This window comes from Bufo gargarizans, chromosome 2 (assembly GCF_014858855.1).
Source record: "Bufo gargarizans isolate SCDJY-AF-19 chromosome 2, ASM1485885v1, whole genome shotgun sequence".
Taxonomy (NCBI): Eukaryota; Metazoa; Chordata; class Amphibia; order Anura; family Bufonidae; genus Bufo; species Bufo gargarizans.
In genome coordinates, this window is record NC_058081.1 from 219,099,403 (window position 1) to 219,121,649 (window position 22,247).

Sequence of the window (22,247 nt, forward strand, 5' to 3'; positions counted from 1 at the left end):
TCTTCAAACAGCTGATCAGCAGGGGTGCTGGTTGGTCCACTGACTGATCTGAGATTGGGGGCAAAGATGCCAGGAGTTGGCACCAGGAAGCCTTAGCTCTGCCCTGTAGAGAGGGTTTGCTACCCACCCTCCAAAGGTTTAATGGAAATAAATGTACTAACTTATTGTCTCTATAAGCAGACAATTTCTAAACTTCTAAAAAAAAAATATCCCCAAATGTGACATAAGGCATTGCTGGCAAGCCCAGAACCCATAGTGCAGAGAGCCTGGCACTGCATATGACGTGTAGGCAGAACACAGCAGAGCTGAGCAGTCGCCGTCCACCAGCCAACACTCCTTCCGGGTTAGCTTTCACTTTCTCTCCTATGGCAGGAATCACTTCCTGAGGTCGAGCCCCCGTAGGAGGACGGTGTGTGCTCGTCAGACATTTTCTGCCTGCTGTAGGTTGTGTACAGGAGCTGCGATAAGTGCCCGGAGGGTAAGCGCTGGCGTCTGTGCCACTTCTCTGTACGTGTGCCCTTGTGACTTTGTCGGTGGCAGCTGTGCCCGCTCCTGGCGCTCCGGACTTTTCTCCTGCTCTCACTGCTATACTTACCTACAGCTGGGGTCCGGTCCTGGAAGCTGCCGGTGCGGGCCCGGTGCCCATTCACGTTAGGTTTGGGTAGGATTGGTGTAATGGGAGCGGGCACGGGCTGCGTGACTACATCCCTCCTGATATTGTGCAATCCGGGCATGGTCGCCAGCTTCACCCTCGCTCTTCGGCGTCATTCCTTTTCTTGGCACTGTGCCCAGAAGTCGGAGAAGTTATGTGGCCCCTACTGAGCAGCGGTGATCCGCAGAGGAGTGAGCTACAGTAATTTGGGGAAATGTGTGACGTCATCGGGATGGAGAAGAACCTGGTTTACCATAGCTAAGATACAGTACACTCAGGATTGGTGTTGGGTTCTTCGTTTGTAGACATTATATAGTGAGAACTTGTCACCACAGAATGGAGTGCAATCTGCAGGCAGCATGGTATAGAGCAGGAGGAGCTGAGCAGATGTAGAGTTTTATGGGAAAAGATTCTGTAAAACTTGTAATTTATATCTCTGCTTTTCCTGACTTCATTGTTCACAGGGGAGGTGTTATCAGTGACTGACAACTTCCTCTGTAATACTATCAATCACTGATAACGCGTCCCCAGTGTACAACTATCAGTGACTGACAGCTATCTCTGTATACACACTTACACAGAGAATACTATCAATCACTGATAACACCTCCCCCTGTACACCTATCAGTGACTGACAGCTATCTCTGTATATATACTTACACAGAGAATACTATCAATCACTGATAATACCTCCCATGTGTACAACTATCAGTGACTGACAGCTATGTATACACACTTACACAGAGAATACTATCAATCACTGATAACACCTCGCCCGTGGACAACTATCAGTGACTGACAGCTATCTCTGTATACACACTTACACAGAGAATGCGATCAATCACTGATAACACCTCCCATGTACAACTATCAGTGACTGACAGCTATCTCTGTATACACACTTACACAGAGAATGCGATCAATCACTGGTAACATCTCCCCCGTGAACAACTATCATTGACTGACAGCTATCTCTGTATACACACTTTCACAGAGAATACTATTAATCACTGATAACACCTCCCCCGAGGACAATTATCATTGATTGACAGCTATCTATGTATACATACTAGGGATCGACCGATATATTGATTATTTTTTTTAGAGACAATAATTTGTGTACTTTTAGGCCGCTGTCCGATAATTTATACCGATATTCTGTGCATTTTCATTTTTGGAAAAAAAATTCAGACATAAATCTGCTGAAAATGAACATGTTTAGATTTTTTTTGTAAATCTTTCTTTTTCATTTATACTTAATATTTTTTTTTGTGTGTGTTTTTATTTTATTTTATTTATTTTTTAGCCCCCTTAGAGCTAGAACCCTTGTCCTATTCACCCTGCTAGAGCTCTATCAGGGTGAATAGGACTTTACACTCTCCCTGCTGCCCTGTGCTTTGTGCACACAGCAGCAGGGAGATTACCATGGCAGCCAGGGCTTCAGTAGCGTCCTGGCTGCCATGGTAACTGATCGGAGCCCCAGGATTACACTGTTGGGGCTCCGATCAGAAGCTGCCACTGCCTCACCAATGAGGAGGGAACAGGGGACCCTGTGGCCACTGCCACCAATTATTAATACTGGGGGGCTTGGGTGGGGGCACTGCGCCACCAATGTTTTTAATACTGTGGTTGGGGGAGCGCACTGCGCCACCAATGAAGATAACTCGCCCATTCCTATACAGGAGGCGGGAGCTGGCTGCAGAATCATATAGCTACACCTGACCTCTATGAGCGGTAGCTACGATCCGGGGCAGTTAACCCCTCAGGTGCGACAGGGGTTAACTGCCGCGGATTGCAGCTACTTGTAATAGAGGTCGGGTGCGGCTATATGATTCGGCAGCCAGCTCCTGCCTCCTGTTGAATTTGAATGAATGAGTGAGTTAACATCATTGGTGGCCCAGTGTCCACAACCCATGCCCTCCTCTTCTCTCTCTTTTCATTGGTGGCGGCGGCACATGGGGGAGGGAGCCACTGCTTCCTTCTCCCCTGTGCTGCTGAGGGAACACGGATCGCGCTGACAGCAGCGCGATCCTTGTTCCTGATTCGTTATTGGCATATCGGCAAAATAGATGCCGATACCTTTGAAAATCCTGAATATCAGCCGATAATATCGGTAAAACCGATAATCGGTCGATCCCTAATACACACTTAGGCCTCTTACCCAAGACTGTATGCCCTCCAAGATATACGGTCCGTGAGCGGGCCATATGTCCTGGAGCGGCATTCATCGTGCACACAGCATTATAGATTACAATAATGCTGTGCATGTCTGGCTGCCCGCGGGGATGCTGTCCCGCACTCATATGATCTTATGAGTGTAGGACAATAGTCCCTCGGGCGGCCCGGTGTGCACAGCATCAGTGTAATCTATGATGCTGTGTGCACGATCAATGCCACTTCGGGACATATGGCCCGCATATATATACGAGGGCATACAGTCGTGGGTAAGAGGCCTAAAACAGAGATCTCTGTATACACACTTACACAGAGAATACTATCAATCACTGATAACACCTCCCCCGTGTACAACTATTAGTTATTAATGTATCTGCACCAAAAGTCTTTCTAAAATGGTGGCACAAGTAGATTTCTGCACTTTACCCTGACATGCTAAAAAGAGAGTGGGTCTTTGTATGAACAGGGCGTCGTCGCCTGCGATGCAGCATTTTGGAACAAAATTTTGGCACAGTTTTGGCGTAAAAATGTGTCTTAAAGTAAGCCAAACAATAGTTTGTATAGAGTCAAAGCAAAGAGCCTATCCCTGCACTAGATTTATCATCCATCCTGAGCCCCTGTGATAAATCTGGTGCAGGTCTACAGTCACCACCGTTGGGATTAGTAGGTCTGGGCCATGGAGTCCTGAGAACTTTCGCTCTCTGTAAGCTCAGCCTGTTAGTTACTGCTAGCTTGCAGATAAGAGTCCGTTAAGCAGTCATTGGAAATACACCGAAGGCGAGTTCTTATTCGGCTTCCTTCCTTTGCTGCAGTATTAAGGCTTTCTTGTGTCTCAGCTTGTCCAGTCACACCTCACAAAGGAGTCATAGCAAGCCTCTCCCAGCTGTTAACCAGGGAGGGATGTCAGGTGCAGCTCCGGGATCTCCCAAACCACTGGGGAATATCTGGATTTTCTAGAAAGAAGACAGGTTTCCTGGACGAGAGAAATCATTCTGAAACACATGCGGAGCAGATACAGATTTCTAGGCCTGTGTGTTCTTACTCTAGATGCTTCATAATATTTATGTTGTGTCCATCTCATACATTCTAGAGTTTATGTAATGTATCCTTTTTGGTTGTTTTGTGTTTGGTGCTATTTCTAGGCATGTTTGATGCAGTTGGTGTAGATGTTTTATGTTTCCCATGACCTTTCATTCTCTCAGTGCTCGTATTGATCCACATGGATGAAAACCCTCTGAGATAAGAAGGATGGCCTTGTCCCTCGTGATACAGGGCTTGACAAATCCCAGGATCAGTAGGGCAAACTGCCAAAAAGATGTTCCTGTCAAGTGTTTTTGTTCTGTTTTTATTAACACCTATGAAACATCTTAGTACATGGCTACCAAAACAAGTGAAGCTGGCTAATGGAGCGGTGAAAAAAATCTACACCTATGGGGGGTCATATACTGTGACCCTATGCCAGTTTTCTGGCGTAAAGTTGCAAACCTTGGGTTTTGAACTTTTCAAACGCCATATGCATAAATTTTAGTGCAGTTATGCTGCCCTCAGCCCTTTAAAGGGTTTCTGTCAGCAGGAAAATGGGTATTAACCTGGCTGACATTAGTGATGTACTGATGTCAGCTGAACATAGCTATATTAGTGCCGCCGTTATCGAGAAAAAATATAACTTTATAACTTTTATAATCTGCAAATAAGCCTCTAGGAGCGGGGGGGGGGGGGGGGGGGGCATTGCTCCTGCTCCTATAGGCTCCGCTCGCCCACCTCTGGCCGCACCCTGCTACACTTGATTGACAGGAGCAGGCAGCGTTGGTCTCCGCTTGCAGGCTCTGTCTCCTGCGGAAATCTCGCTCCTGCACCATCCCGTTCAGTATTTGCCTCAGTAAGTGAAGGACGCTCGCCGGCTTCACTCACTGCACCTGCTCCTAGAGGCTCTGTTCTTCCATCTCTGGCCGCGCCCTGCTACATTTGATTGGCACCGTTGGTCTCTGTTCAGCATCCTTCTGCGGCCCCGCAAAAAATTAGAACATGTCCTATTCTTGTCCGCAGACACGGACAAGAGAAGGCATTTCTATTATAGTGCCGGCCATGTTCGGTCCGCAAAATGTGGAACACACATGGCCGGTGTCCGTGTTTTGCGGATCCGCAATTTGCAGACCGCAAAACAGTTGCGGACGTGTGATCGAACCATTAAAGAGTTCTCAGGAAGTGACCAGTCACGAGAAAAGTGGGGAAATAATCTGACAGGCTGTATATAGGAAAATTTCATTTTTGCTGTAGCTATTAAGAAACAAACTTGTAAAATGTAGACTTGGGTTTTGCTGGAACTGGTGTATGTTAGGCCTCATGCACATGGCCGTTGTTTGGGTCCGCATCCGAGCCGCCGGTTTGGGAAAAATAAAGGGAAAAAAACTGATCCTGTTAAAAAAAAACAAAAAAAAAAAACATCCTGTGCATCCGATTACATTATGTACATTTGGCGTCCGCTTGAGATCCGTTTTTTTAGACAAGACAAAAAAAATGTACACCATGCAATACCAATGGGTCTCACTGGAGCCACTTCATACAGCTCATATTTTTGTCTCTGCCCTCAGAAATTGGTACGCAGAACGTATTAAACTCTGTGCAATTTTTTTTTTCTTTGGTTTTGCCATAATTGTAATGAGCCACAGAGTTAGGCCTCATGCACACGGCAGTTGTTTGGGTCCGCATCCGAGCCGCCGTTTTGGCGGCTCAGATGCGAACCTATTCACTTCAATGGGGCCGCAAAAGATGCGGACAGCACTCCGTGTGCTGTCCGCATCCGTTGCTCCGTTCCAAAGCCCTGCAAAAAAATATAGCATGTCCTATTCTTGTCCGTTTTGCGGACAAGAATAGGCATTTCTACAATGGGCCTTCCGTTCCGCAAATTGCGGAAGGCACACGGGCGGCTTCTGTTTTCTGCGGATCCGCGGTTTGCGGACCGCAAAAAAAACGGAGCGGTAATGTGCATGAGGCCTAACATTATCACGTGACTTTTACTGCACACCGAAAACCATAAAAACAAACCCTGAAAAACACTGGCAGAAAGGCTGTGGTGTGTTGTCACATCTGTCCCCTCCACGTTACGGATCGGGATGCCCAACCTGTGGCCCTCCAGCTGTTGCAAAACTACAATTCCCAGCATGCTTGGACAGCCTACAGCTATTAGAGCATGCAGGGAGCTGTAGTTTTCCAACAGCTGGAGGGCTGCAGGTTGAGCATCCCTGCTTTAGATTTACCCTAAAATTGTGCCGTTTAAAAATACAACTTGTCCTGCAAAAAAGAAAAAAAGAAAAAAAAAAAAAAAAAAAAAAAGCTTTTGAAAATGCCATGTCCTGAAGTCCAAAATATGCTGTGTCCCCAAGGGGTTAAATATGCCACTGCCGCCTCTCTGTTGCTCTCTAGGTTGGTTCTTTTTACCAAGCAACTAAAAAATACAACTTGTCCATCCGTTTTTTTTTTTTTTTTTATCTATATCTCTAGAAATGTTAATTATACTGTATCTGATGGTATGTAATTGTTAGGGTGCGGGCATAGGCAGAAAGCCGTGTCATTTTGTGTCTATCGCAGATTGGCCTACTTTTCAAACTGATTGTTAATGTCCACATGATTTGTCCTGTAAAACAATCAGTTTGAAAACTATGTTCACAGCGTGGCGCGGTATGTTGTGTTACCGTACGTGATAATGTGGTCGTAGTTCATCCAGTATTAGTAGACATCTAGTCTCTAAATTACAGGTTTAACTCCAGCTCTATTGCAGGTTCTGACAAGCAAACACTACAACTAAGGCTAAGCAGTTCATAATTCATTCATGGTAAAGAAAAAAAAATGTAATATTTCCTCCGGCGCCTCCCCCAACGGCACTGACAGGAGAGTGATCCCCGCCTCCAGGAAAGAAAACAACACAGAAGCTCAGCTTTAAAAGGGGGCCTCCTCCCCTTGCATGATCAGTGTTGTTTCCTGTCCCGGACAGCATGGAAGCTCCTACCTGTGTGTGCAGGTTCGCAGAAGTTTCCTCTGCACGGCCTGGTCTCGTTGCACTGGAAAGGGGCTCCGGGGACGCACGGCCTCCCTTCCCTGTACCTTTGGCGTAAGTCCTGTTCAAGGCTGCCCCGGGCTTTATCCTGCAGGCTCTTTTGGAGGAGCACAGAACATCTTGCGGTATGCTGGGGGCGGAGACTCCTGGAGAGTGGAAGTCTCGCTCTGAATCGTGGGCGGTACAGGCGTCGTGACGTCATGGGGTTACGGCGTCGCGGATGTCCTTCAGAGCCGGGAAATTTAAATGGGGAGCGGATCTGTGTGCAGTGACTCGTGCTGTTCCCTTCCTGGATATGTCTGCTCCCGTGGAATTGGATACCGTCCGAAAGCCTCTGGATGTGGCCGCAAGCACCATCAGCCCGGTAAGCCTCCTCTCCTGACTTCTGCATATATTGATGTGTATTATTATCCACCTGGGTGCCTGGTTTTGGTGTCTTTTTCTGGAAAGCCTCTAAACCCTATTCTTATTTTTTTCTTAAAATTGTAGGGTAGAGACACCTCCACCTCCAAGGTACCCGGGTCTGATTCTTATAGCAAAAAATGTGCAAGAATTTATTTATATCAAAAGCCAAAAAATCACTTTTCCCCAGATGTGCTGAAAAAGTGGTGGCTGAAGGAGCTCCTTTCTTCTTAGACTCCATGTGGAGTATGATTCTAGGTGGAGTCTAGGTTACCTCCTTCCTCACCGCAAGCCTCCACATCCCAAAAATCCAAGAGCTCCCAGTTGTTTGGGTTGGATTTGGATGAAGGGGAGATTGTTTCTGACTCATCTGACGACGGGGGTAGACCATTGTTTCTCCCAGAAGATGCAGATAGTCTCATTAAAAACTATAAGGGCTACTATCTACCTGGAGGAATCTAAAGAAAGTTGTTCCATCCAGGATCAGATGTTTCAAGGTCTAGGAGAAAGGAAAAGACGTGTTTTCCCAATCCATAATAATGTCAAGGCCCTAATCTCAAGGGAATGGAAGGATCCCAAAAAGAGAGCCCTGGTTACTAACACTTTCAAATGGAAGTATCCATTTTCGGACTCTGGAGTCTTATCCCAAAGATTTGAGTCAAAGATTGATGCTCCAGTAACACGGATATCCATAAAATCCTCCCTTCCATTTTAGGACATGGGATTACTCCATGATCCAATGGATAAGAAGTGTGAGAACCTACTGAAAAGAGCTTGGGAAGTAAATACCGCTATGTTGAGACTAGGGATCGACCGATATTGATTTTTTAGGGCCGATACCGATACCGATAATTTGTGAACTTTCAGGCCGATAGCCGATAATTTATACCGATATTCTGGGAATTTTCATTTTTGAAAAAAAAATAAAAATTCCCACAAATCTGCTGAAAATTAATGTTTATTGTTAATGTGTATTATTATTTTTTTTGTAAATCTTTCTTTTTCATTTATATTTAATATTTTGGTGTTTTTATTATTTTTGTTGTAACTTTTTTTTTTTTTTTAACTAACTTTTAGCCCCCTTAGGGACTAGAACCCTTGTCCTATTCACCCTGATAGAGATCTATCAGGGTGAATAGGAGCTCACACTGTCCCATAGTAAGCATGGAGCTTACTATGGCAGCCCGGGCTTCAATAGCGTCCTGGCTGCCATGGTAACCGATCGGAGCCCCAGCATTACACTGCTGGGGCTCCGATCGGAGGAGCAAGGGAGAGGGAATCCTGTGGGGGGGGGGGGAGGGGAAGCACTGCGACTGGGGTGGGGGGGCCCTATGCGCCACCACTGCTTAATACTGGGGGGGAGGGGGGGCGCACTGCGCCACCAATGCTTAATACTGGGGGGGGGGGGCGCACTGCGCCACCAATGTCTGATACTGGGGGGCTTGGGGGGTCGCACTGCGCCACCAATGAAGCTTAATCCCACATTTATTCATATACAGGAGGCGGGAGCTGGCTGCAGGATCACATAGCCGGCTTCCGACCTCTATGAGCAGTAGCTGCGATCCGCGGCACCTGAGGAGTTAACTACCGCAGATCGCAGCTACAGCTCATAGAGGCCGGGAGCCGGCTATGTGATTCTGCAGCTCCCGCCTCCTGTATATGAATGAATGATAGATTAATCTTCATTGGTGGAGCAGTGGCCATAGCTCCTCCCCTCCTCCTGTCCCCTGTCCTTTCATTGGCGGCAGCGGCAGCAGCAGCAGCACAGGGGGAGGAGACACTGCTTCCTTCTCCCCTGTGCTGCTGCTGAGGGAACACGGAGAGCGCTGTCAGCAGCGCGATCTGTGTTCCCCATACACTATCGGAATATCGGCAAAATAGATGCCGATACCGATAGTGTTCAAAATCCTGAATATCGGCCGATAATATCGGTAAATCCGATAATCGGTCGATCCCTAGTTTAGACCAAGCATTGCATCGACCTGTACCACCAGATCCCTGTCAGTATGGCTCAATCAGTTAGAGGATCATCTTACAGCGGGAACCCCAAGGGAAGAAATTTTTGCCTCATTACCGATGCTTAACCACCTCAGCCCCGCTAGCTGAAACCCCCTTCATGACCAGAGCACTTTTTACACTTCGGCACTACACTCCTTTCACCGTTTATCGCTCGGTCATGCAACTTACCACCCAAATGAATTTTACCTCCTTTTCTTCTCATTAATAGAGCTTTCATTTGGTGGTATTTTATTGCTGCTGACATTTTTACTTTTTTTGTTATTAATCAAAATGTAACGATTTTTTTGCAAAAAAAGGACTTTTTCACTTTCAGCTGTAAAATTTTGCAAAAAAAACGACATCCATATATAAATTTTTCGCCAAATTTATTGTTCTACATGTCTTTGATAAAAAAAAATGTTTGGGCAAAAAAAAAAATGGTTTGGGTAAAAGTTATAGCGTTTACACACTATGGTACAAAAATGTGAATTTCCGCTTTTTGAAGCGGCTCTGATTTTCTGAGCACCTGTCATGATACCTGAGGTTCTACAATGCCCAAACAGTAGAAAAACCCCACAAATGACCCCATTTCGGAAAGTAGACACCCTAAGGTATTCGCTGATGGGCATAGTGAGTTCATAGAACTTTTTATTTTTTGTCACAAGTTAGCGGAAAATGATGATGATTTTTTCATATTTTTTTTTTCTTACAAAGTTCCATATTCCACTAACTTGCGACAAAAAATAAAAAATTCTAGGAACTCGCTGTGCCCCTCACAGAATACCTTGGGGTGTTTTCTTTCCAAAATGGGGTCACTTGTGGCGTAGTTATACTGCCCTGGCAATTTAGGGGCCCTAATGTGTGAGAAGAACTTTGCAATCAAAATGTGTAAAAAATGACCGGTGAAATCCGAAAGGTGCACTTTGGAATATGTGCCCCTTTGCCCACCTTGGCAGCAAAAAAGTGTCACACATCTGGTATCGCCGTACTCAGGAGAAGTTGGGGAATGTGTTTTGGGGTGTCATTTTACATATACCCATGCTGGGTGAGAGAAATATCTTGGCAAAAGACAACTTTTCCCATTTTTTTATACAAAGTTGGCATTTGACCAAGATATTTTTCTCACCCAGCATGGGTATATGTAAAATGACACCCCAAAACACATTGCCCAACTTCTCCTGAGTACGGTGATACCAGATGTGTGACACTTTTCTGCAGCCTAGATGCGCAAAGGTGCCCAAATTCCTTTTAGGAGGGCATTTTTAGACATTTGGATCCCAGACTTCTTCTCACACTTTCGGGCCCCTAAAAAGCCAGGGCAGTATAAATACCCCACATGTGACCCCACTTTGGAAAGAAGACACCCCAAGGTATTCAATGAGGGGCCTGGCGAGTTCCTAGAAATTTTTATTTTTTTGCATAAGTTAGCGGAAATAGATTTTTTTTGTTTTTTTCTCACAAAGTCTCACTTTCCGCTAACTTAGGACAAAAATTTCAATCTTTCATGGACTCAATATGCCCCTCACGGAATACCTTGGGGTGTCTTCTTTCCGAAATGGGGTCACATGTGGGGTATTTATACTGCCCTGGCTTTTTAGGGGCCCTAAAGCGTGAGAAGTCGTCTGGAATATAAATGTCTAAAAATGTTTACGCATTTGGATTCCGTGAGGGGTATGGCGAGTTCATGTGAGATTTTATTTTTTGACACAAGTTAGTGGAATATGAGACTTTGTAAGAAAAAACAAAAACAAACAAAAAATTTCCGCTAACTTGGGCCAAAAAAATGTCTGAATGGAGCCTTACAGGGGGAGTGATCAATGACAGGGGGAGTGATCAATGACAGGGGGAGTGATCAATGACAGGGGGAGTGATCAATGACAGGGGGAGTGATCAATGACAGGGGGAGTGATCAATGACAGGGGGGTGATCACCCATATAGACTCCCTGATCACCCCCCTGTCACTGATCACCCCCCTGGTAAGGCTCCATTCAGACGTCCGTATGATTTTTACGGATCCATGGATACATGGATCGGATCCGCAAAACACATGCGGACGTCTGAATGGAGCCTTACAGGGGGGGTTTATCAATGACAGGGGGTGATCAGGGTGATCACCCCCCTGTCACTGATCACCCCCCCTGTAAGGCTCCATTCAGAAGTCCGTATGATTTTTACGGATCCATGGATACATGGATCGGATCCGCAAAACACATGCGGACGTCTGAATGGAGCCTTACAGGGGGGGTGATCAATGACAGAGGGATGATCACCCATATAGACTCCCTGATCACCCCCCTGTAAGGCTCCATTCAGACGTCCGTATGATTTTTTACGGATCCACGGATACATGGATCGGATCCGCAAAACACATGCGGACGTCTGAATGGAGCCTTACAGGGGGGTGATCAATGACAGGGGGTTGATCACCCCATATAGACTCCCTGATCACCCCCCTGTCATTGATCACCCCCCTGTAAGGCTCCATTCAGACGTCCGCATGTGTTTTGCGGATCCGATCCATGTATCCGTGGATCCGTAAAAATCATGCGGATGTCTGAATGGAGCCTTACAGGGGGGTGATCAATGACAGAGGGGTGATCAATGACAGGGAAGTGATCAGGAAGTCTATATGCGTGATCACCCCCTTGTCATTGATCACCCCCCTGTAAGGCTCCATTCAGAGGTCCGCATGTGTTTTGCGGATCCGATCCATGTATCAGTGGATCTGTAAAAATCATGCGGATGTCTGAATGGAGCCTTACAGGGGGGTGATCAATGACAGGGAAGTGATCAGGAAGTCTATATGCGTGATCACCCACTTGTCATTGATCACCCCCCTGTAAGGCTCCATTCAGACGTCCGTATGCGTTTTGCGGATCCGATCCATGTATCCGTGGATCCGTAAAAATCATACGGACGTCTGAACGGAGCCTGACAGGGGGGTGATCAATGACAGGGGGGTGATCAGGGAGTTTATATGGGGTGATCATGGGTGATCAGGGGTTTATAAGGGGTTAATAAGTGACCGGGGGGGGGGGGGTGTAGTGTAGTGTGGTGTTTGGTGCGACTGTACTGAGCTACCTGAGTCCTCTGGTGGTCGATCCTAACAAAAGGGACCACCAGAGGACCAGGTAGCAGGTATATTAGACGCTGTTATCAAAACAGCGTCTAATATACCTGTTAGGGGTTAAAAAAATCAGATCTCCAGCCTGCCAGCGAACGATCGCCGCTGGCATGCTGGAGATCCACTCGCTTACCTTCCGTTCCTGTGAGCGCGCGCGCCTGTGTGCGCGCGTTCACAGGAAATCTCGCGTCTCGCGAGATGACGCATATATGCGTGATTGTGCGCAGGGCTGCCACCTCCGGAACACACATGTGCGTTAGGCGGTCCGGAGGTGGTTAAACAGGCCTCAAATTTTCTAGCCTACGCCTCGGCGGATTTAGTCAGGTTGTCGGCAAGATCACTGGCTTTTTCTAATGCCACCTGCAGGGCCGTATGGCTCTGCTCTTGATCGGGAGATGCTGGTACAAAGAGCCGGTTATCTTCCACCCCCTGTGAGGGGGATGGGCTTTTTGGGTCTGTGTTGGGTAATGTATTAGAGCAAGCTTCCGACAAGAAAAAAAAAGTCTTCCCACTGACTCAAAATATTTTCATAAGAGATGCTCCTTTCGTAGTCAAAAGGAAGCCTAAACCAGATCAAAAGAAGCGAGAATACTCAGGAAGATGGCAATTGGGGATCGACTGATATTGATTATTTTTTTTTAGAGCCGATACCGATAACCTGTGAACTTTCAGGCTGATAGCCAATAATTTATACTGATATTCTGTGCAATTTCATTGTGGTTTATATATTTTATATGTAAAATTGGGAAAGGGTGTGATTTATACTTAATATTTTGGTGGTTTTTTTTTTACTTTTTTTTATTATTTCATAACTATTTCCCCCCTTAGGGGCTTGAACCTGGAATCTTTTAATCCCTTGTCCTATTCACCCTGATAGAGCTCTATTAAGGTGAATAGGACATCGCACTCTCCCTGCTGCCCTGTGCTTTGTGCACACAGCAGCAGGGAGTTTACCATGGCAGCTTCTTTTCATAGAGGCTGGGCGATGGCTATATGATTCTGCACCCAGCCTCCTGTATTTGTATTAAACGTGAGAGGACCTTTCATGGGTCAAGCATAATAAAGTAAGTCGCAGAACATGTAGGGGTTAATGCAGGATGTCCCTGCACTTATTATTATTTCTGTCCGGCACTCCGTTGCGCAGCTGTGGCCCCCGTTACATTCTCCAGCGCTGTATGCTAACCACTGTCCAATCGCAGAGCATCACAGCCAGGGAGAAGGTGACTTATTTTTTTCTACTCCCTCCCTGGCTGTGATGCTCTGCGCTGCGATTGGACAGCGCTACAACCAGGGAGAAGGAGCGCCCAGGGAGAGAAGATTATGTCTCCTCCCTGGTGTTCCAATGCTAGTGATTAGCATACCGCGCAAATAATAGTAAGTGCAGGGACATCCCTGCATTAACCCCTACATGTTCTGTTACCTATTATTATGTTTGGACCCATGAAAGGTCCTCTCGTTGGTAGCGCAGTGTGCCCTCCTATCCTCCTCCCGTCTCTCCTCATTGGCAGCGCGGCACAGGGGGAGGGAGAGAGTGACTCCTTCTCCCATGTGCTACTGAGAGAACAAGAGCGTGCTGACAGCAGTGCAATCATGTTCTGTGATAGTTCGCTGGACCCATTATCGACATATCGGCAAGGTTAGATGCCGATAACTTTGAAAATCATGAATATCGGCCGATAATATCGGTAACTCCTATAATCGGTCGATCTCTAATGGCAATCCTCAAGAGGAAGAAACAAAGGATTCCTCTTCAATCCTGACAATGCATCAAAAGCCGCTCAATGACGCCAGAGGCCAGGTGGAAGCAAGAGTAAAACATTTGGTTCCACAATGGAGAGAGATAGGAACCTCCACTTGGATACTAGCCGCCATTCAGAGAGGTTTCATGCTGGAATTCGGCACCTATCCACCAGACCACTTTTTTGTCAACAAGCCGTTGGCAAAAGAAGAACAGGAAGAAATAACAAACTTAATTAAAAAAATCGTCCTACTACCAGTTCCAAAGAAACGGCAAGGATTTTATTCCCCAGTTTTTTATCATAAAAAACCAGGGGGTGCCTATTTTACAAGAAATTCAAGATGGAGACCATAAAGTCAACAAGAAATCTGCTTCCTCAACATTATTACATGGTGACAATAGATTTACAGGACGCATATTACTATATACCCATCTTCAAAGATCATCAAATATTTCTCAGGATAGCAGTATAAGAGGTCGCCTCTGTCATTTTAAATTTCAAGCGCTCCCCTTTGGCCTGTCATCAGCTCCCAGAATTTTCACAAAGTAGTGGCAGAAATAACCAGTTATCTTAATCTATTGGGCATTCTTATAATACCGTAATTGGCCGACTTGCTATTGACAGTAGACTTCTGGTACATAAATGTCAAAAAATCCAACCTCGTCCCGGCTCAACAAATAGTCTTTTTAGGGGTCCTTTTGACTCTTGCTTGCTTATGTCCTTTCTTCCAGAAGAAAAGCAATCGTCCCTTCAATTAAAAGTGAATCAGTTTGTAGTCTAAGATCCACTACTATCAGAAACATCATTCCAATCCTGGAAGTTCTAACATCCTCAATCCTGGCTGTCAGGTGGGCGCAAACACCAGAATCCTGCAGGTTTTTCTTCTAGCATCTTGGAATGGCAGCAGAAACTTTCTGGACAAGAAAATATCAATTCCACAGTTTGTAAAACGTTCCCTGACTTGGTGGAGGATAAGAAGAAAAGTCTTCTGGCGTCAAGAAAATGTTCTAGTAGCGTCTACAGATGCTAGTAGACGAGGCTGGGGAGGTCATACAGTAGACCTTATGGTTTAAGTAGTCTGGGACGATTCCATGCGACAGGCATCTTCAAACCTAAGAGAGCTCAGAGCAGTCTACGAGGTTCTTCTGGCTCTTCACTCAAAAACTTCTCTCGATCATGACAAGATCCTGTCAGACAATATGACGACAGTCGCTTATTTGAACAGGCAGGGAGGCACCCGAAGCAGATCGCTGGCAGCAACATCGAGGGATATCTTTCTCTTTGCAGAGAAACACTTATCCTCTCTAAAAGCAGTTCACTTAAAAGGAAGCAGCAATATGGTAGCCGACTTCCTCAGCCGTCAGACTCTAAAAGAGGGAGAATGGACTCTACATCCCAATGTCTTCCTTCAAGTTGCCGAGATGTGGGATGTTCCAATTCTGGATTTATTCGCAGATTGGATGAACAGAAAAGTAGAGCGGTTTTGTTCCCTATCTCCCCTAGACTGTCCAGAAATAGTGGATGCCCTATCTCGCCCTTGTCCAAAGGGTCTCTTATATGCATTCAACCCGATTCCGAGAACTCTGATGAAAGTGGCAGAAGGGGATGCTCCGTTTGCATTACCATGAACAACAACAAAAAAAAAAAGTCAATGGGGCACGGATCCGTTTGAAAATTGAGCCATACTGTGTCAACTTCAAACGGATCCGTCCCCATTGACTTACATTGTAAGTCTGGACGGATCCGTTTGCCTCTGCACGGCCAGGCGGACACCCGAACGCTGCAAGCAGCGTTCGGGTGTCCGCCTGCTGAGCGGAGGACAAACTGTGCCAGACTGATGCATTCTGAGCGGATCCGCATCCACTCAGAATGCATTAGGGCTGGACGGATCCGTTCGGGGCCGCTTGTGAGAGCCTTCAAACGGAACTCACAAGCGGAGCCCCGAACGCAAGTGTGAAAGTAGCCTAAGCTCTACCGCAGGCAGGAATTAATAGAGTGCAGTGGGGAACCATTACATTCTATGGTTTAAGCAATCTAACAATTGTGTGTTAAAAAAGTTCTTTAAATTATGAACAATCATAGATTCTAAACGATCCTTTCCCCAATTTTACAAAAACAGTAAAAAATTAATATAATTGGTATGACCGTGTCTGAGAATGACCAGACTCTTAAAATGAATTTAAAAAGTGGAAAATAAATTTTAATAAAAAGTGATCGAAAGTCGAATATATCCTAAAATAGTGAAAACCCTTAAAGCCCTTACACAGCTCTGTAGATGGAAGTATAAAAAGTTATGGGTGAATAATACAATGCAAAGACATTTTTTTTATTTTTTTTATTTTAAGTATTAAAACATAAGAAAAGCTACCATGGGTTGGCGCCATCCTGGAGGAGACACAATATGGGTAACTGATTCAGTCCTTTATACTTTTTGCACTTTCACTTTATTTAGTTTTTCTTGGACTATTATGAACTGCTGCCATTGTGTTCTCTTCCAGTTATGTTGCCATTTTCCCTACACTTGTTTTTAACATTTTAATGTGTATGATTTTTTTGTCAGTAAAGGTTATCATTGATTCATGCGGTCTGGCAGTTTTCTGTAGGTATTTGTATTATTTGCCATTGACGTGCTCATTGGAGCATTACATGTTTGTGATTTCTATATGAAAAGATATTGATTTATATATATATATATATATATATATATATATATATATATATATATATATATTTTAGAGGACCATTCACCAGAATAAAACATCTAAACTAACTATACAGACATGGAGAGCGGCGCCCAGGGGCCCCCCCTGCACTTACTGTTATACCTGGGCACCGCTCCGTTCTCCCGGTATAGCCTTCGGTATCTTTATAGTTAGGCTCCACCCAGGGGAACCTGCCGGCGTCTCATTCTCCCATGCTGTAGCGCTGGCCAATCACAGCGCTCAGCTCATAGCCTGAGAGAAAAAAAAGCCTCTCAGGCTATGAGCTGAGCACTGCGATTGGCCAGCGCTACAGCCTGGGAGAAGGAGGCGCCGGCAGGTTCCCCTGGGTGGAGCCTAACTATGAAGATACCGGAGGCAATAACGGGAGAACGGAGCGGCGCCCAGGGATAACAGTAAGTGCAGGGGGGTCCCTGGGTGCCGCTCTCCATGTCTGTATAGTTAGTTTAGATGTTTTATTCTGGTGAAAGGTCCTCTTTAAGTGGCTGGCCCTTTCCCGTTTTTTGTTTTTTTTGTCCATAATGCTATCATTATATTTATACTGACCCACAACATAAACCTAAGGCTACTTTCTTACTTGTGTTTACATTTTTCGTCAATGGGGACGGAAAGGCATTCCGTTCCATTTGGTTGCGTTCCCATACTGGAGAGCAAACCGTAACAAGCTTTGGTTTTCTTTCATTCATGGGATGCGGAGCAAAACAGATCCCACAATGCAAGTCAATGGTGCCGGATCCGTTTTCTCGGATACAATAGAAAACGGATCCGCCGCCTATTGACTTTCAGTGGTTATGACGGATCTGTCATTGCTATGTTAAAGATAATACATCTGGATCTATTCATAACGGATGCAGATGGTTGTATTATCTGTAACAGCAGCGTTTTTGCTGAGCCCTGCCGGATCCAGAAAAAACGCTAGCGTGAAGTAGCCTAACATGTCACTTCTATTGCACAGTGAATGCTATAAAAACTAAACTTCCAACTATATCATATGGAATATTAAATATCACCACTGGAACACAAAGTGGGACAATTTTTTTTCCCTTCAATTTTAGCTTTTTGAGACCTTGACTTTTGCTGGACAAGTTGTAGCTCTTTTAGGAACTCTTGTGGGGTTGATATAGTTTATTAAATAACTTTTATTAATTTTTTTTGGGAAAGATAAAAACACTGCAATTTTAACGTTATTTGTGCGATTTATTTTTATGGTGTCTTTTAAGTAATATAACATTTATTCTGTGGGTCAGTACGATTATGGGAAATTTATGTAATTTTTTATTAAGTTCTAACATTTGCATAATAAAAACACTTTTTTTTTTGCAAAATGTTTTTGTTGCTGCATTCCAAGAACATTTTTATTTTTCTGAAGACATAACCATGAGAGGGCTAATATATAAAATTAATTTGTTATCGCTATTACTGTAGCGTCTAGGGCAGTGATGGTGAACCTTTTAGAGACCGAGTGCCCAAATTGCAGCCCAAAACCCACTTATTTATCGCAAAGTGCCAACACTGCAATTTATCCTGAATACTGCAGTCCAATACAGCATATCTTCCATGTACTTTATCATTTAGCTATAATAACCTTCCTGCATTCAATGCGCTGCCTGTGCCGTTCATAGTGCGTGATGAATGGCAGGAAATGTCTAAGACATATTGGTACACCATAGATTTTTCCAGGGTGCGGGTACTCACAGAGAGGGCTTTGAGTGCCACCTCTGGCAGAGAAGTGGCTCACATATTGTGTCATAAAAATAGGATATGGACAGGAGGAAAAGTGTAAAATGAAAATGTTATTGAATTTTGTGTGTGTGAGGTACAAGTGTTTGGTGTAACTTGACACTATGATCTGGATGCTGGTAAACGTCTGTGTCATGGCATCAATAGATTGGCTAATTCAGTGCAGAGGGTGATTTAGATGGGCAGGTGCTCATCTTCTCACTCCTTTTCTGGAAAAAACTGCTTTCAGCTGCTATCACTCACGACCCGATTTCTAAAGGCTATATTCAAATGTAGAAGAGCTAATGCTGGTCTTGTTTGAAAGCTGAGAATCTACGCTTTAAAACAAGACCAGGCCCAAAGACCCATATCCCTAGCTGCTATTGAGCCCCTGATATGACCTCCACCCTGCTGTTCGACCTCTGAACTGTTTGGTCATTTTTTTTTTTTTTCTCAAAGCCTGAGCAGAGCTCGGGCAGAACTGTTATGGGGTTAAAGAACATTCATATCTGTTGACTGTCACTCTAATAAACTTGAGTTGAGAGTGCCATGGCCATTTGCAGCCATCTTTTCTCTATATGGATTTTGACACTTGCTTCACCTTACAGTTCCAGAAGTGGGGTATGCCACACGTGTCTATGGTAAAAAAAAAACATTTGACCACCCACAGTAGAATGTGTGGCTGGGATTGAGCATAAATAGAATATGCACTTCCTCATCATCTGTTTTACACTGTTAATATGGTCATGTGGTTGCAGCCGGTGTGTGCTTCATATATTTCTTGGAAGAAACTGGAGAGGAGAGAAACATTTAGCAAAATGCAGTATGAATATAGACCTTGCAGGAAGTCAAATGCTTTATTGTCCCTGTCTTGTGGAGGGTGAAGCGCCTGCCTAGGAGTAAGCAAAAGCTGCGTACTGATGGCACTCCAGGGAGAACAAGGCTCCCTTGGTACTGCGAATCGGATCTCGTCAAGACCTTAATAACAGATCCATTACTTAAGTAATGCAAACAGTGATCATGCAAACAAACTAGCCTGTCCATGTAAAAAATGGCAGATATTGCAATAAGCTTTGTCACATAGCCCTCACTGATAGGTGCAAATACTCCAGTGATTACATTAAAGGGGATGTCCCATGATTATATTTTACAGTTCTCTCCTAGATCACCCAGAACAAACATTTTTCAATTGGAATATTGATGTTTCATACTTAATATTTTACATAGTTGTTAAGGTTGGAAAAAGACAAAAGTCCATTAAGTCTAACCTTCAATCCTGCTATATTGATCCACGGAACAAATCCCTGGATCAATGTCCTTCCTCTTAAGGAGGGGTTGGGGAAAGGGTGTGTAGAACAAGATATCTATACATTGTCATTAGAGTCAATGTTATTTTGAAATAAAAAGTCATCTAAACCTTTTTTGAAGCCAACTACTGTATTTGCTGAGTTCAGCTTCTGCAGCAGGCTATTCCACAGATTCACAGATCTTACTGTAAAGAATGCTTGTCGCCTCTTATGACTGAATCTTTTTTTCTCTGTAGGGAGTGGACCCTTGTTTTGTGAACGGGTTTAACACAGGATAGCTTCCCTCAATATTTTTTGTATGGTCTGTTTATATATTTGTACAGGTAAATCATGTGACCCCCCTTAGACGTCTTTTTTTCAAAGCTAAACAAATTCAGTACATTTAATCTTTGTTCATAGTGAAGATCTTACAGGACCTTTTATCAGTTTAGTTGTTCTCCTTTGCACTTTTTCTTACTCCAGGGCATTCTTTTTATGGACTGGTGCCCAGAACTGAACTGCGAATTCCAGTTGAGGCCGCACCAACGCATTGTAACGTGGCAATATTACATTCCTGTCCGCGAGTCCATACCTCTTTTGCTACAAGACACATTTTTGTTGGCCTTAGAGGCAGCTGACTGGCATTACATACTTTTATTTAGGCCCCATGCACACGGCCGTGTTTCACAGCCGTGTGCGGGCCGTGGAACCGCGGCCTGGATCCCTCCTGAGAGCAGGAGCGCACGGCGTCACTGGTTGCTATGACGCCATGCGCTCCCTGCTGCCGGCACAGTACAGTAATACACTGGTATAGATCATACCAGTGTATTACTGTATTGCAGCAGGGAGCGCACGGCGTCATAGCAACCAGTGACGCCGTGCGCTCCTGCTCTCAGGAGGGATCCAGGCCGCGGTTCCACGGCCCGCACACGGCTGTGAAACACGGCAGTGTGCATGGGGCCTTAGTCTATGATCTACTAATACACCCAGATCCTTCTCAACAAGTGACCCTCCCAGGTTTACTCCCCCTAGGACATATGCTGCATGCAGAATATTAGGCCCCAAGTGCATAACTTTACATTTATCTATATTAAACCTCATTTGGATAGTGGAGGCACAAACAGTAAGGCTACTTTCACACTCGTGTTTTGGCTTTTAGTTTGTGAGATCCGTCATGGGCTCTCACAAGCAGTCTAAAACGGATTAGTTTTGCCCTAATGCATTCTGAATGGAAAAGGATCCGCTCAGAATGCATCAGTTTTGTCTCCGATCAGTCTCCATTACGCTCTGGAGGCGGACACCAAAACGCTGCTTGCAGCGTTTTGCTGTCCGCTTGACAAATCTGAGCCAAACGGATCCGTCCTGGCACACAATGTAAGTCAATGGGGATGGATCCGTTTTCTGACACAATCTGGCAAAATGGAAAACTGATCCGTCTCCCATTGACTTTCAGTGGAGTTCATGACGGATCCCTCTTGGCTATGTTACAGATAATACAAACGGATCCGTTTATGATGGATGCATGTGGTTGTATTATTGTAACGGATCAGTTTTTTCAGATCTGCCCAAAACGTGAGTGTGAAAGTAGCCTAAGTTTGTCCAAGTCAGCTTGTAACTTATTAACATCTAACATGGATTGGACCGTATTAGAAAGTTTGGTGTCATCTGCAGAAATAGAAACAGCACTATTAATCCCATCTTCTATGTCATTAAAGGGAATCTGTCACCAGGTTTGAGCATATTAAAGTGTTACTACTGCCATGTACAATAAAATATCTTATTTCTTGCTGTAGTCCTCCATTTTTTGTTTCATGGTTTCATGGTTTCATTAGCAATAAAATCCAGGAACTTTTTGACTCCGCTATGTGAAATCTCACGCATGCGCAGTACCGCAGACTTCCTGCGTGATGTAGAAGCTCCTGAGGGAAATAGCTTTAAATGTGCATCTGTGCATGCCCAATGACACATTTGAAGCTGTTGACCTCAGAAGCTTCCACATCGCACAGAGGCAGTCCATGGTACTGCGCCTGCGTGAGATTTCACATAGCGGAGAGGGGTGGTGGCAAAGAGTTTAGGTCTGGGCAGTTACTTATGCTGGAAGAGGCGTGCTTGGGCTCTAAAGAAAGGCGGACTGGGCACTGTAGGTGGCGTTACTGGGCTCCAGAGAAGGATAATAACGCCCCTCTGGGCACCTTGGACACTCATTTGCATAACATAAAAAGTGGATTTTATCGCTAATAAAACCATGAAACAAAAAATAAAGACTACAGCAAGAAATAAGGTATTTTATTGTACATGGCAGTAGTAACACTTTAATATGCTCAAACCAGGTGACGGATTCCCTTTCGCGAATAAGTTAAATAATAGCGGACCCAGC

General features: G+C 44.8%; 1 protein-coding gene across 4 annotated transcripts in view; it reads left to right on the forward strand.

The window, feature by feature from the left end:
• The first annotated feature begins 331 nt into the window (after positions 1-331).
• Positions 332-22,247, forward strand: part of TASOR2 (transcription activation suppressor family member 2) — an 87,677-nt gene continuing 65,761 nt past the window's right edge. For 2 of the 4 annotated variants that reach the window (XM_044280005.1, XM_044280008.1), the window contains exon 1: positions 332-478. The gene's annotated coding sequence lies outside the window, so the exon portion shown is untranslated. The other 2 variants (XM_044280007.1, XM_044280006.1) reach the window with 2 other exon arrangements.